This window comes from Nomascus leucogenys, chromosome 22a, assembly GCF_006542625.1.
Source record: "Nomascus leucogenys isolate Asia chromosome 22a, Asia_NLE_v1, whole genome shotgun sequence".
In the NCBI taxonomy this organism is placed as follows: domain Eukaryota; kingdom Metazoa; phylum Chordata; class Mammalia; order Primates; family Hylobatidae; genus Nomascus; species Nomascus leucogenys.
The window spans coordinates 64,358,795-64,375,978 of record NC_044402.1 but is presented as its reverse complement, the minus strand read 5'-3'; the positions used below and the strand labels follow the sequence as shown (position 1 = coordinate 64,375,978).

General features: G+C 36.8%; 1 pseudogene across 1 annotated transcript; it reads right to left on the bottom strand.

The window, feature by feature from the left end:
• Positions 1-4,934: 4,934 nt before the first annotated feature.
• Positions 4,935-5,701, bottom strand: LOC100588198 (annotated as a pseudogene). Its single transcript, XR_120885.4, has one exon. The product of XR_120885.4 is annotated as a ferritin heavy chain pseudogene (transcript).
• Positions 5,702-17,184: the final 11,483 nt, after the last annotated feature.

Genomic DNA, 17,184 nt, shown 5'->3' with positions numbered 1-17,184 from the left:
ATAAAGTGGAACCAGAAATGGGATTTAGCAGTGCTTACCATTTGATCTACATATACATTTATTTTTTAAAAATAAGCTTTCCAAAAGCTCACTTATTTTTCTTTGTATTCTTAAATGCCAAGTGCAGGATCTGGAACATAGTGGGGTCAATAAATACTCATTTAATTGAATACTTGCACGTCAGATGTGGGAGGACAGTGGAGAAAAGATTGGTATTTGAAGTCTGATTACTTTAAAAAAAGGTTTGTTGAGATATAACGGATATACGGTCAGCTGCATATATTTAAGTTATAAAGTTTGATAAATTTTTAAACTTATAGACACTTGTGAAAACATCACCATAAATAAAATAATGAAAACTATACAATCGAAAGTTATCTTATGTTCTTTTGTGTTATTTTGTGTTCTCCTCCTATCTAAGCAACCAGTCATTTACTCTGTCTCACTGTATATTAGTTTGCTTTTTAAAGAAAGTTATGTAAATAGAATCCTCCATATGCAGTGTGTACCAACATTGTTCATTCCCTTTTATTGCTAAATAGTATTCCATTATATGGATGTGCCAAAGCTTGTTTATCTATTTGTTGATGGGCATTTGATCATTTAAGGCTTTGACTATTACAAGGAACCTTTATGTACAAGTATTTGTGTGGACTTATGCTTTCATTTTTCTTGGGTAAATAAGAGAGGAATGGCTGGATTATATGACGGGTGTATGTTTAATTTTTAAAGATATTGCTAATCTGTTTTCCAAAGTGGCATTTTCTATTTTCATGAGTAGTGTATGAAAGTTCCAGATTTTTCACTACTTTTCCAAACCCTGTCTGGCATGGTCAATTAAAAAAAAAATCAGCCACTCTAACAGATGTGTAATAGTACCTCATTGTGGTACCTTTCTACAATGACTAATGAGATTGAACATCTTTTTATGTGCTTATTTGCCATCATTTTTCTTCTTTGGGGAAATGTCTGTTCAGGTCTTTTGTCCATAATTTCATACTTCTATTGGAATTTTTTTTCTTATTACTGAGTTTTGAGAGTTCTTTATATGTTCTGGGTATAAGTCTTTTAACAGATAGGTATGTGACTTGCAAATACTTTATCACAGCCTGTGGTTTTCCTTTTCATTCCATTAACTATCTTCTGAAGGCACTGTGACAGAAAATTTTAATTTCTTTTTTATTTTTTTTTAAATTATTATTATACTTTAAGTTTTAGGGTACATGTGCACAATGTGCAGGTTTGTTACATATGTATCCGTGTGCCATGTTGGTGTGCTGCACCCATTAACTCGTCGTTTAGCATTAGGTATATCTCCTAATGCTGTCCCTCCCCGCTCCCCCCACCCCACAACAGTCCCCGGAGTGTGATGTTCCCCTTCCTGTGTCCATGTGTTCTCATTGTTCAATTCCCACCTATGAGTGAGAACATGCGGTGTTTGGTTTTTTGTCCTTGCGATAGTTTACTGAGAATGATGTTTTCCAGTTTCATCCATGTCCCTACAAAGGACATGAACTCATCATTTTTTATGGCTGCATAGTATTCCATGGTGTATATGTGACACATTTTCTTAATCCAGTCTATCGTTGTTGGACATTTGGGTTGGTTCCAAGTCTTTGCTGTTGTGAATAGTGCTGCAATAAACATACTTGTGCATGTGTCTTTATAGCAGCATGATTTATAGTCCTTTGGGTATATACCCAGTAATGGGATGGCTGGGTCGAAAATTTTAATTTCAATAAAGTTCAATTTAACAATTTTCTCTGTCACGGATTGTACTTAGGTATTGTAGCTAATAAGTTTGTGCCAATACACATTTTTTCTAGAAGTTTTATAATTTTAGGTTTGGCATTTAGGTCTATGATCTATTTTGGGGTAAATTTTGTATATAAGAGGTATGGATTGATGTTGGGTTTTTTTTGCATATGGATATCTAATTATTACAGTATTATTTTCTGATTTTTTGAAAAGACTATTCTATTTCCACAGAAATGCCTTTGCAATTTTGTCAAAAACCAGTTTCCCACATATGCGTGTGTGTGTGTTTGTGTGTGTGTGTGTGTGTGTGTTTTGGGGATCTATATTCTGTAGCACTGATGAATTCATCTTTTTACCAATACCACACATGCAGATTCATAATGAGCTTTGACATCAGGTAATGTTAACTCTCTAAATTTACTCTTTTTCAAAGGTGTTTTTGGCTATTCTAGGTCCTTTTATTTTTCTGTAAATTAAGAATCAGTTTGTCATTTTCTGCAAAAAAAACCCCTGCTGGGATTATAAATGAAAATTCATAGTATTTGTAGATCACTTTCTTTTTTTTTTTTTTTTTTTTTTGAGATGGAGTCTTGCTCTGTCGCCCAGGCCGGAGTGCAGTGGCGCGACCTCAGCTCACTGCAAGCTCCGCCTCCTGGGTTCACGCCATTCTCCTGCCTCAGCCTCCCGAGTAGCTGGGACTACAGGCGCCTGCCACCGTGCCCGGCTAATTTTTTGTATTTTTAGTAGAGATGGGGTTTCACCGTGTTAGCCAGGATGGTCTCGATCTCCTGACCTCGTGATCCGCCCGTCTCGGCCTCCCAAAGTGCTGGGATTACAAGCATGAGCCACCGCGCCCGGCCTGTAGATCACTTTTTAGACTTGATATCTTAGAAATATTGAGTCATTTGACTCAGGAAGATGGTGTATCTATTTATTTAGGGCTTCTTTCAGTGACATTTTGAAGTTTTCACTGTACAGAACTTCCATGTTTTGTCAAATTTATCTCTCCTCACTTTATTGTTTCTGATGCTATTGCAAATAATGTTATTTTGAAGTTTCAAATCCTGATTGTTTATCAATAATATAGAGAAATACAATTGATTTTTGTATTTTGATTTTGTGTCCTGAAACATTCCTAAATTCAGTGATAAATTCTGTAGTTTTTTTCTCTTGGTAGATATTATCAGATTTCCAGTTATACCTTTGTGAACCATGTTTTTTTGCAAATACAGTTTTACTTGTTTCTTATGCCTTTTTCTTTCTCTGTCTCTGAGTAGAAATTCCAGTACAATGTTGAATAAAACTGGTGATAGCAGATATCTCTGTCTTGTTTCTGATGTTTGGGGGAAAGTTTTCAGCCTTTCACTAATAAATATTATAAATGTAATGTTTGTTGTAGGTTCTTTGTAAATGCCCTTTATCAAGTTGAGGTAGTTCTGTTTTAGTCTTAGCTTGTTGAGAGTTTTATGAGAAATGGATATGGGATTTTGTCAAATGCTTTGTTTGTATGTCTGTTGAAATGATTATATGGTTTTTCGGTTTTTCTTTTTTTGATTGTTAGTATAGTGAATTACATTAATTGATTTGTAAATGTTAAACCAATCTGACATTCCTGGTATAAATGTCACTTTGTCATGATGCCTCATATTTTTTATATGTTATAGGATTTGATTTGCTAAAATATTGTTTAGAATTTTTACATCCGTGTTAACGAAGGATGTTGGCCAGTAGTTTCCTATTCCGATAATAGCTTTGTCTGGATTTGGTAATAGCATGATGATGGCCTCCAATAATGAGTTGGAACATTTCCCTCCGTTTTAAATTTTCTGGAGGAATTTGCATAGAATGGTATGTTTTTCCTTAGGTGTTTAGTAGAATTCATCAGTGAATCCATCTGTTTCCGAATTTTCTGAGGAAACTTTTAACTAAAAATCCAGTCTAACAGATAAAAGATTAGTATCTTCCCTCTTTTTTTCCTGATCAGTCTGGACAAATGTTTTCAATTTTATTCATTTATTCAAATAATAACATTTTTGTTTTGTTGTTTTTTTTCTACTTTGTTTTTATTGATTTCTGCTCTTTAAAAATTACAGCATTTATTCTAGTGGCTTTGGATTTTATTTGCTCTTCTTTTTCTAGTTTCTTAAGTCTGAAACTGAGATAATTGATTTGATAACTTCTTTTACATTATAAGCATTTAGTGCTATAAATTTCTTCATAGATGCTACTTTAGTGGTATCACATACATTTAACTTGTTCTTTAAAAATTTTCATTCAGTTCCAAATGCTTTTTAGTAACTCTTCTTATTTATTTTTAGAAGTATGGTATTTAGTTTCCAATTATTTGGAGGAATTTTTCAGATATCTTTATGTTATTGATTTATTTTTAATAGAACTGCCATATTTACTTATTTTGATTTTAAAAACTTGACAGATAAAATCGTATGTATGTGGAACCTAAAAATGTTGATCTCTTAGTAGAGAGTAGAATGGTAGTTATCAGATTTATTTAAAAATTTTTTTAACTGATTTCTAATTTAATTCTTTTTATTCAGATAATACACTTTGTGTGATCTGAATGCTTTCAAATTTGTTGAGACTTACTTGTGATCCAGAATATGTTCCATCTTGGTAAATGTTCAGTGTGCACTTCACAGAAAGCTGTTTTTGGGTGAAGGGTCTAGGTCAAATTGATTGATACTGTTCAAATTTTCTATATCCTTACTGATTTCTAGCTAATTAGTCTGTCATTTATTGAGAAAGAGGATTGAAATCTCTGACTATAATTGGAGATCTGTTTCTTTCTCCTTCCAGTTTTTGCTGCATTTATTTTGAACTGTTTTATTAGGTTTAGGATTATGTCTTTTTCATGAACTGACCCCTTTATCACTGTGAAATAATCATCTTTATTACTGGTAATATTCTCTACTCCGAAATTTACTTTGTCTGATATGAATATAGCCACTGTAGCTTACTTTTTATTTGTATTCACATGTGCTATCTTTTGTCATTCTTTTTTTTTGGAGGGGTACCAAATTTCTTCATTTGAAAGAATGGTACAAATCAAAAGAACTTAAGTGGATGTTTTGGTACAACTTACAGAAAAAGTAAAGGAAACCCCAACATGCATGCACTGCCTTGGTGATCAGGGAAGTCACCCCATTGCTATGGGGAAATTAGCCTGAGGCTTCGCTTTCCTTATCACTGTCTCCCAGGGTGTGCTTGTCAAAGAGATATTCTGCCAAGCCAGATTCGGGTGCTCCCATCTTGTGCAAGTTGGTCACGTGGTCACCCAATTCTTTGATGGCTTTCACCTGCTCATTCAGGTAATGTGTCTCAATAAAGTCACACAAATGGGGGTCATTTTTGTCAGTGGCCAGTTTGTGCAATTCCAGTAGTGACTGATTCACATTTTTTTCCAAATGTAATGCACAGTCTATCACATTTAGCCCACTCTCCCAGTCATCATAGTCTGGTTTCTTGATATCCTGAAGGAAAATTCAGCCACCTAGTTGGTTCTGCAGCTTCATCAGTTTCTCAGCGTGTTCCCTCTCCTCATGAGATTGGTGAAGAAAGTATTTGGCAAAGTTCTTCAAAGCCACATCATCGAGGTCAAAGTAGTAAGACATGGACAGGTAAACCTAGGAGGTGTAGAGCTCCAGGTTGATCTGGCAGTTGATGGCGGCCTCTGAGTCCTGGTGGTAGTTCTGGCACACCTGCCAGGTGGACGTGGTCGTCATGGCAGCGACTAAGAAGAGGTGGCCACGCGGTGCTGGAGCCGCGGCGGGGGCCTTGGGGTGGTCTGAGGGCGTGGTGAAGTGGTGACAGAGGGCTGCTTATGGGCAGCCGGCCTGGGTGGGGGACAAGCGCCAGGTTCCGTCCAAGCACTGTTGAAGCAGGAAACCCTGACTACTTTGGCGAAGAAAGTCTCTTCTTTTGTCATTCTTTCACTTTTACCCTATCTGTGACTTTATATTCTAAGTGTGTTTTTTGTAGTTAGGTCTTGAATTTTTTCATTATCTATTTGACAGTCTCTCCTTTTTGATGGGGGTATTTGGACCATTTACATTTAGTGTGATTATTGTGTGATTAGGTTTAAGTCTCTCAGCTTGGTGTTTGTGTTATAATTGTTTTATCTGTTCATTCTCTTTTACTATTATCCTGTCTTTTTGGAATTATTTGTATATTTCTTAAAATTACATTTTATCTCCTTTGTTGCGCTATTAACTTCGTATTTTCAATTTTGCTATATTAATGGTTGCTTTAGTGTTTGTAGTATATAGCTTTAAATTATTGCAGACTATCTTAAACTGATAATATACTACTTTGTATATTAAGAACCTTAAAATAATAAATTTTAATTTCTCTCCTTATAATTTCATGTTATTTTGTCAAATATTTAATTTCTACGTATTATCTGATACTACATTAATTTATTTTTATTTTTATTTTCGAGACAGATTCTCACTCTGTTGCCTAGGCTGGAGTGCAGTGGAGTAATTTTGGCTTACTGCAGCCTCTGCCTCCTGGATTCAAGTGATCTCTTGCCTCAGCCTTGAGTGTAGCTGGGATTACAGGTGCCCGCCACCACACCCAGCTAATTTTTGTATTTTTTAATAGAGACAAAGATCACCATGTTGGCCAGGCTGGTCTTGAACTTCTGACCTCAAGTGATCTACCCACAGCCTCCCGAAGGGCTGGAATTATAGGTGTGAGCCACTGCACATAGCTGACATTGATATTTTTATTTAAACAATCAATTATCTTTTAAAGCATTTAAATAAGAAGAAAAAAGCAATATATTTACTGATGTAGTTACCTTTTCTTATGTTCTTCATTCTTTTGTGTAGATCTGTATTTCCATCAGGTGTAATTTTCCTTCTGCCTGAAAGACTGCCTTCTGTAGTTCTTTTAGTATGAAGTTTGCTGGAGATGAATTTGTTCAGCTTTAATATTTCTAAAAAGTCTTGATTTTACTTTCATTTTTAAAAGCTATTTTCAATGAGAATAGTTTTAGTTTGACCCTTTGTCCCCATTACTTTAAAGAGATTGCTTTTCTCTCTTGCTTGTGTTGTTTCATTGTTTATAATGTGAAATCTGTCATCCTATTTTTGATTCTCTGTACATAAAGTGTTTTCATTCTTGCTGCTTTTGAAACTTTTTTTTCATCACTGATTTAAAGTGTTTGGTTACAATGCACTTTAGTTTTCCTCATATTTTTAATGTTTTTTGTCCATTGGACTTCTTTAATTTTTGGATTTATAATTTTCATCAAATAGGAATAATTTTAGGTCAATATTTCTTCAACTTTTCTGACTTACCTCATTCCTAGTTCAAGAACTCCACTGATTCAATGAACTCCATTGAACTCAATGGATTCTTCATTACTGAGGCAAGAGCAACTGGGAGACATTAGACTGCTAATGTCTCCCAGTTCACCATTGCTTTTTTCTTTTAAAATAAATTGTATTGTGTATATTTAAGGTATACAACATGGTGTAATGGGATATACGTAGATAGTAAAATGGTTACTATAGTAAAGCTAATTAACATATATATCAGCTTGCATAACCATTTTCTATATGTAGCAAGAGCAGCTAAAATTCACTAAATTAGCAAAAATCCTGAATATTACATTATTAACTATAGCCCTTATATTATACATTAGATCTCTAGACCTTCATCTTACATATCTGCTACTTTGTATCCTTTGACCTACATCTCTCAATTTCTTCTCTAACCCCTGCCCCTGATAACAGCTGTTTTAGTCTCTATTTTTGTATATTTGAGTTTTCTTTTTCTTTTCTTTTTTTAGATTCCACATGTAATTAGATCATGCAATATTTCTTTTTTTTCTAATCCATAGGTTGCTTTTCATTTTACTGATTGCTTCCTTTGCACAAAGCACCACACCCAGCTTTTTTTTTTTGTATTTTTGGTAGATACAGAGTCTTGCCATGTTGCCCAGGCTCATCTTAAACTCCCGAGCTCAAGCAATTTGCCCGACTCTACCTCCCAAAGTTCTGGGATTACAGGAATGAGTGACTTCACCTGGCCAGGGTAGCCTGGGCTTTTGATGTGATATCCAAAAAATCATTGCCAAGGTCAATGTCAAAGAGTACTCTTCTGTGTTTTCTTCTAGGAGTCTTATGGTTTCAGGTCTTACATTTAGGCATTTTGTCTATTTTGAGTCGAATTTGTGCATGGTGTAAGATATGGGTCCAATTTTATTCTTTTTTTTGCTGGAAAACATTATTTTTATTATTTTATATATACATTTTATTACACTTTAAGTTCTAGGGTACAGGTGCACAATGTGCAGGTTTGTTACATATGTATACATGTGCCATGGTGGTGTTCTGCACCCATTAACTCGTCATTTACATTAGGTGTATCTCCTAATGCTATCCCTCCCCCCTCCCCCCACCCCACAACAGGCCCTGGTGTGTGATGTTCCCCTTCCTGTGTCCAAGTGTTCTCATTGTTCAATTCCCACCTATCAGTGAGAACATGCAGTGTTTGGCTTTCTTGTCCTTGCGATAGTTTGCTGAGAATGATAGTTTCCAGCTTCATCCATGTCCCTACAAAGGACATGAACTCATCCTTTTTTATGGCTGCATAGTATTCCATGGTGTATATGTGCCACATTTTCTTTTTTTTTTTTTTTTTATTTTATTTTTTTTAGTATTCAATATAGTTTTTTTTATACATTGATTTTTCTCATTTATTTTCTTATTTTTTCTTTTAATCCGATGTTTTTTTTTTTGTTTTTTTCATTATATTGAAATTTTTTTTTTTTTTTTTTTTATTTTTACTTTATTCTTAAAATACTTTTTTTTATGGCTGCATAGTATTCCATGGTGAATATGTGCCACATTTTCTTAATCCAGTCTATCATTGATGGACATTTGGGTTGGTTCCAAGTCTTTGCTATTGTGAATAGTGCCACAATAAACATACATGTGCGTGTGTATTTATAACAGCATGACTTATAATCCTTTGGGTATATACCCAGTAATGGGATGGCTGGGTCAAATGGTATTTCTAGTTCTAGATCCCTGAGGAATCACCACACTGACTTCCACATTGGTTGAACTAGTTTATAGTCCCACCAACAGTGTAAAAGTGTTCCTATTCCTCCACATCCTCTCCAGCACCTGTTGTTTCCTGACTTTTTAATGATGGCCATTCTAACTGGTGTGAGATGGTATCTCACTGTGGTTTTGATTTGCATTTCTCTGATGGCCAGTGATGATGAGCATTTTTGCATGTGTTTTTTGGCTGCATAAATGTCTTCTTTTGAGAAGTGTCTGTTCATGTCCTTCGCTCACTTTTTGATGGGGTTGTTTTTTTTTTTCTTGTAAATTTGTTTGAGTTCAATGTAGATTCTGGATATTAGCCCTTTGTCAGATGAGTAGGTTGTGAAAATTTTCTCCCATTCTGTAGGTTGCCTGTTCACTCTGATGGTAGTTTCTTTTGCTGTGCAGAAGCTCTTTAGTTTAATTAGATCTCATTTGTCAATTTTGGCTTTTGTTGCCATTGCTTTTGGTGTTTTAGACATGAAGTCCTTGCTCATGCCTATGTCCTGAATGGTATTGCCTAGGTTTTCTTCTAGGGTTTTTATGGTTTTAGGTCTAACATGTAAGTCTTTAATCCATCTTGAATTAATTTTTGTATAAGGTGTAAGGAAGGGATCCAGTTTAAGCTTTTGACATATGGCTAGCCAGTTTTCCCAGAACCATTTGTTAAATAGGGAATCCTTTCCCCATTTCTTGTTTTTGTCAGGTTTGTCAAAGATCAGATGGTTGTAGATGTGTGGTATTATTTCTGAGGGCTCTGTTCTGTTCCATTGGTCTATATCTCCATTTTGGTACCAGTACCATGCTGTTTTGGTTACTGTAGCCTTGTAGTATGCTTTGAAGTCAGGTAGCATGATGCCTCCAGCTTTGTCTTTTTGGCTTAGGATTGATTTGGCAATGTGGGCTCCTTTTTGGTTCCATATGAACTTTAAAGTAGTTTTTTCCAATTCTATGAAGAAAGTCATTGGTAGCTTGATGGGGATGGCATTGAAGCTATAAATTACCTTGGGCAGTATGGCCATTTTCACGATATTGGTCCTTTCTATCCACGGGCGTGGAATGTTCTTCCATTTGTTTGTATCCTCTTTTATTTCGTTGAGCAGTGGTTTGTAGTTCTCCTTGAAGAGGGCTTTCACATCCCTTGTATGTTGGATTCCTGGGTATTTTATTCTGTTTGAAGCAATTGTGAATGGGAGTTCACTCATGATTTGGCTCTCTGTTTGTCTGTTATTGGTGTATAAGAATGCCTGTGATTTTTGCACATTGATTTTGTATCCTGAGACTTTGCTGAAGTTGCTTATCAGCTTAAGGAGATTTTGGGCTGAGACAATGGGGTTTTCTAGATATACAATCATGTCATTTGCAAACAGGGATAATTTGACTTCCACTTTTCCTAATTGAATACCTTTTATTTCTTTCTCCTGCCTGATTGCCCTGGCCAGAACTTCCAACACTATGTTGAATAGGAGTGGTGAGAGAGGGCATCCCTGTCTTGTGCCAGTTTTCAAAGGGAATGCTTCCAGTTTTTGCCCATTCAGTATGATATTGGCTGTGGGTTTGTCATAGATAGCTCTTGTTATTTTGAGATACGTCCCATCAATACCTAATTTATTGAGAGTTTTTAGGATGAAGGGCTGTTGAATTTTGTCAAAGGCCTTTTCTGCATCTATTGAGATAATCATGTGGTTTCTTTGGTTGGTTCTGTTTATATGCTGGATTACGTTTATTGATTTGCATATGTTGAATCAGCCTTGCATCCCAGGGATGAAGCCCACTTGATCATGGTGGATAAGCTTTTTGAAGTGTTGCTGGATTCAGTTTGCCAGTATTTTACTGGGGATTTTTGCATCGATGTTCATCAGGAATATTGGTCTAAAATTCTCTTTTTTTGTTGTGTCTCTGCCAGTCTTTGATATCAGGATGATGCTGGCCTCATAAAATGAGTTAGGGAGGATTCCTTCTTTTTCTATTGATTGGAATAGTTTCAGAAGGAATGGTACAGCTCCTCCTTGTACCTCTGGTAGAATTCGGCTGTGAATCCATCTGGTCCTGGACTTTTTTTGGTTGGTAAGCCATTATTGCCTCAATTTCAGAGCCTGTAATTGGTCTATTCAGAGATTCAACTTCTTTCTGGTTTAATTTTAGAGAGGGTGTATGTGTCGAGGAATTTATCAATGTCTTCTAGATTTTCTAGTTTATTTGTGTAGGGGTGTTTATAGTATTCTCTGATGGTAGTTTGTATTTCTGTGGGATCGGTGATGATATCCCCTTTGTCATTTTTTATTGTGTCTATTTGATTCTTCTCTCTTTTCTTCTTTATTAGTCTTGCTAGCCACCTATCAATTTTGTTGATCTTTTCAAAAAACCAGCTCCTGGATTCATTGACTTTTTGAAGGGTTTTTTGTGTCTCTATCTCCTTCAGTTCTGCTCTGATCTTAGTTGTTTCTTGCCTTCTTCTAGCTTTTGAATGTGTTTGCTCTTGCTTCTCTAGTTCTTTTTATTATGATGTTAGGGTGTCAATTTTAGATCTTTCCTGCTTTCTCTTCTGTGTATTTAGTGCTATAAATTTCCCTCTACACAGTGCTTTAAATGTGTCCCAGAGATTCTGGTATGTTGTGTCTTTGTTCTTATTGGTTTCAAAGAACATCTTTATTTCTGCCCTCATTTTGTTATGTACCCAGTAGTCATTCAGGAGCAGCTTGTTCAGTTTCCATGTAGTTGAGTGGTTTTGAGTGAGTTTCTTAATCCTGAGTTCTAGTTTGATTGCACTGTGGTCTGAGAGACAGTTAGTTATAATTTCTGTTCTTTTACATTTGCTGAGGAGTGCTTTACTTCCAACCATGTGGTCAATTTTGGAATAAGTGCAATGTGGTGCTGAGAAGAATGCATATTCTGTTGATTTGGGGTGGAGAGTTCTGTAGATGTCTATTAGGTCTACTTGGTGCAGAGCTGAGTTCAATTCCTGGATATCCTTGTTAATTTTCTGTCTCGTTGATCTGTCTAATGTTGACCTTGGGGTATTAAAGTCTCCCATTATTATTGTGTGGGAGTCTAAATCTCTTTGTAGGTCTCTAAGGACTTGCTTTATGAATCTGGGTGCTCCTGTATTGGGTGCATATATATTTAGGATAGTTGGCTCTTCTTGTTGAATTGATCCCTTTACCATTATGTAATGGCCTTCTTTGTCTCTTTTGAGCTTTGTTGGTTTAAAGTCTGCTTTATCAGAGACTAGGATTGCAACTCCTGCCTTTTTTTGTTTTCCGTTTGCTTGGTAGATCTTCCTCCATCTCTTTATTTTGAGCCTATGTGTGTCTCTGCACATGAGATGGGTTTCCTGAATACAGCACACTGATAGGTCTTGATTCTTTATCCAATTTGCTAGTCTGTGTCTTTTAATTGGAGCATGTAGCCCCTTTACTTTTAAAGTTAATATTGTTATGTGTGAATTTGATACTGCCATTATGATGTTAGCTGTTTAGTTTGCTCGTTAGTTGATGCAGTTTCTTCCTAGCATTAATGGTCTTTACAATTTGTCATGTTTTTGCCGTGGCTGGTACTGGTTTTTCCTTTCCATGTTTAGTGCTTTTTTCAGGAGCTCTTGTAGGGCAGGCCTGGTGGTGACGAAAATCTCTCAGCATTTGCTCATCCGTAAAGGATTTTATTTCTTCTTCACTTATGAAGCTTAGTTTGGCTGGATATGAAATTCTGGGTTGAAAATTCTTTTCTTTAAGAATGTTGAATATTGGCCCCCACTCTCTTCTGGCTTGTAGAGTTTCTGCTGAGAGATCAGCTGTTAGTCTGATGGGCTTCCCTTTGTGGGTAACCCGACCTTTCTCTCTGGCTGCCCTTAACATTTTTTCCTTCATTTCAACTTTGGTGAATCTGACAATTATGTGTCTTGGTGTTGCTCTTCTCGAGGAGTATCTTTGTGGCATTCTCTTTAATTCTTGAATTTGAATGTTGGCCTGCCTTGCTAGATTGGGGAAGTTCTCCTGGATAATATCCTGCAGAGTGTTTTCCAGCTTGGTTCCATTCTCCTCATCACTTTCAGGTACACCAGTCAGAGGTAGATTTGGTCTTTTCACATAGTCCCATATTTCTTGGAGGCTTTGTTCATTTCTTTTTATTCTTTTTTTCTCTAAACTTCTCTTCTCCCTTCAATTCATTCATTTGATCTTCAATCACTGATACCCTTTCTTCTAGTTGATTGAGTTGGCTACTGAGGTTTGTACATTCATCACGTAGTTCTTGTGCCATGGTTTTTAGCTCCTTCAGGTCATTTAAGGACTTCTCTACATTGGTTGTTCTAGTTAACCATTCATCTAATCTTTTTTCAAGGTTTTTAGCTTCTTTGCGATGGTTTTGAACGTCCTCCTTTAGCTTGGAGTAGTTTGATCATCTGAAGCCTTCTTCTCTCAACTCGTCAAAGTCATTCTCCATCCAGCTTTGTTCCATGGCTGGTGAGGAGTTGCATTCCTTTGGAGGAGGAGAGGCCCTCTGATTTTTAGAATTTTCAGTTTTTCTGCTCTGTTTTTCCCCATCTTTGTGATTTCATCTACCTTTGATCTTTGATGATGTTGAAGTACAGATGGGGTTTTGGTGTGAATGTCCTTTCTGTTTGTTAGTTTTCCTTCTAACAGTCAGGATCCTCAGCTTCAGGTGTGTTGGAGTTTGCCGGAGGTCCATTCCACACCCTGTTTTCCTGGGTATCAGCAGGGGAGGCTGCAGAACAGTGGATATTGGTGAACAGCAAATGTTGCTGCCTGATTGTTCGTCTGGAAGTTTCATCTCAGAGGGGTACTCGGGCATGTGATGTGTCAGTCTGCCCCTACTGGGGGGTGCCTCCCAGTTAGGCTACTCGGGGGTCAGGGACCCACTTGAGGAGGCAGTCTGTTCCTTCTAAGATCTCAAACTCCATTCTGGGAGAACCACTACTCTCTTCAAAGCTGTCAGACAGGGACATTTAAGTCTGTAGAGGTTTCTGCTGCCTTTTGTTTGGCTATGCCCTGCCCCCAGAGGTGGAGTCTACAGAGGCAGGCCGACCTCCTTGATCTGCAGTGGGCTCCACCCAATTTGAGCTTCCAGGCCACTTTGTTTACCTACTGAAGCCTCAGCAATGGCAGGCGCCCCTCCCCAGCCTCACTTCCGCCTTGCAGTTCAATGTCTGACTGCTGTGCTAGCAATGAGTGAGGCTCTGTGGGCATGGGACCCTCTGAGCCAGGTGTGGGATATAATCTCCTTGTGTGCTGTTTGCTAAGACCATTGGAAAAGCACAGTATTAGGGTGGGAGTGGTCCGATTTTCCAGGTGCTGTCTGTCACAACTTTGCTTGGCTAGGAAAGGGAATTCCCTGACCGTTTTTGCTTCCCAGGTGAGGTGATGCCTTGCCCTGCTTCAGCTCATGCTCGGTGCACTGCAACCACTGTCCTGCACCCACTGTCCAACAAGCCCCAGTGAGATGAACCCGGTACCTCAGTTGGAAATGCAGAAATCACTCGTCTTCTGAGTCACTCATGCTGGGAGCTGTAGACTGGAGCCATTCCTATTCAGCCATCTTGGAACTGCCGCCCTAGAAAAAAGCCCAATTTTATTCTTTTGCATGTGGGAATTCAGTTTTCCCACTGTCATTTATCAAAAAGGCAATTTTTCTTATTTTGTCCTGTTGGTGACCATATATGTTTAGATTTACTTATGGGTTCTCTATTCTATTCCACTGGTTTATGCCTGCTTTTATGCCAGTACCATGCTGTTTTAATTACTATAGCTTTGTAATATAATTTAAAATAAGGAAGTGTGATGCCTCCAATATTTTTTTTTTTTTGGCAGGGGGGTAGATTGTCGCTTTGTCGCCCAGGCTGGAAGGCTCGCTGCAATCTCCACCTCTGGGGTTCAAGCGATTCTCCTGCCTCAGCCTCTCAGGTAACTGGGATTACAGGCACTCACCACCACACCCAGCTAATTTTTGTATTTTTAGTAGAGATAGGGTTTCATCATGTTAGCCAGAATTGTACTGACCTCAAGCGATCCACCCACCTTGGCTTCCTAACATGCTGGGAATACAGGTGTGAGCCACTGCACCCAGCCCAATGTTGTTTTTTCTTTCTCTGAACTGCTTTGCCTATTTGGGATCTTTTGTGGTACCATATGAATTTTAAGATTTTTTCCCCATTTTTGTGAATAATGCCATTGGGGTTTTGATAAGGATTGCATGGAATCTATAAATTTCTTTGGGTATTATGGATATTTTAACAATATTAATTCTTTGCTTTTTTCTTTCTTTCTTTTTCTTTTCTTTATTTTAATTCTGTGTTTACTCTATGACTTATTTTGGATCGTTTCTATTGTTATGTCTTTAAGTTCACTTATCTTTCCTTCTGCAATGCCTAATCTGTCATTAATCTCAACTGGTATGTTTTTATTTTTGAATGTTGTAGTTTTTATCTCTGAAAGTTCAATTTAGGCCTTTAAAAAATCTGCTATGACTCTACTTCATTTTTTGAACCTGTTTAGTTTAGTTATCAACTATTTCAATGTGCTTGTCTACTAAATATAAAAGCGTATCAGCTCTGGGTCAGTTTTGAATGATTCATCTTTCTTCTTATTGTGAGTCTTATTTCCCTACTTCTGCTTAGTTATCTTTTACTGTTATGTCAGGCAGTGAATTGTACATTGTTGGTTACTAGAGAGTTTTCTATTTCTGTGGATATTCTTGAGCTTTGTTCTCGGGATGCAGTTAAGTTACTTGACATTATTTTGATCTTTTCAGGTCTTGCTTTGAAGATTTAATGAGCAGGAATGGATTCTCCATTACTGAGGCAAGAGCATCCTGTGTACTCTACCTATTCCCCTTGAATCCTGAGGTTTGCTAGGTACTTTAGCTGGCCCTATGTGAGTGTCAGGCACTGATATTGCTAGCTATTGCCTGTAATTCTTTCCCTGTCATTTCCTCACATACATGTGTTACTTGTACTCAGCTGAACACTGAAGGGCATCTTCTGTAGATCTTTAAGGAGTTCTCTCCATGTGCAGTTCTCTCCTCTTTAGGAATTTGTCCTGCAAATTCTGGCTGCCTTGATCTCTTCAGACTCTCAGCACTGTCTCCTCAACTTTGGGGGTCTTCTGGGCTTCATCTGTGTTCCATATTCTTATGTGGGATCTGGGAAACCCTCTCAACACAGTAAATTGGGGGAAATTGCAGGGCTTACTTGTTTGTTTCCTGTTTCTCAGGAAACATTTTTTTCTTGCTGTTCCTCATTGTATAATATTAAGTGTTTTGAATATTTTGTTTTACATATTTTGGAAACCTATTTTACATATTTTATAGGTTTTGGTTTTTTCAAGCAGGAAAATAAATTTTTCCCCTGTTATTCCATAGAGGTCTAAATCAAAGTTTAGGCACAATTGGTTTGAATGGCTCAGTCATTTAGTTGCTGTGAGACCTTAGATACATTTCTTTAGTACTTGAAACTTTAAATTTTTATCATTAAAACTAGGAAAATATCAGAGCTTTCTTAATAGAAATAAATAACATTTAAGTTGTGTCCAGCATGGTGTTGGGTATATAGTTGGTATTTAATGTATCTATATTTTTGTGTCCCTTCTCACTTCTCTTTGCTTATGATAGTGTGGAAAAAATACTCTGAGTTTGTTAAATTAGTTCTGCGATTCCAAATTCAATTTACTCTGTTCTCAAAACAAGAAGATTAAACAAAGCCCGCACTGTTGAAAACTGCCCAAACTTCTTTTCCTTCTGAGTGGCCAAGAGCTAATAAATCATCTGCTTCTATTGCTAAGATTTGTCTAATTGCTAAGAATTGCTTAATCTTATGCTGTTAATGTGAATAGTAGAGAAACACAAGTGGGGCTCATTGAATAGTACAGTTTTTGACCCCTAACATCCGCCTTCCTTTTCTCTTGTGCTAAATGATAGTTTGCAATTGTTTAAAAATTATTTTATTATACACGGCTATAATATCATGTGGTAGGATTGGGGTTATCCGGAAATTTTAGGTTCTAATCTGTAAGATTTCACTTGATTCACACCACATTTATCTTTGAGGAGAGATATGTAGACAGAACAATAGTATTTAAATATATTATTTGCATGTACCATATGGTACTTAATCTAAATACATATATGCATATACATACACACACCTATATGTATTTAATTTTTAATTATGTCAAATGATTTACTAAATTCCTTACATACCACCTATGGTTAAAATTTGAGTTTTGGCTGTAGACGAATAAAATTTGTTCCGAGGCAGCTATTGCAACCGTTGCATTTTTTTTTCTCTGAGCATTAATAGTCAATTTTAGAAAGAGTAATTGGATCTGTTATCTCT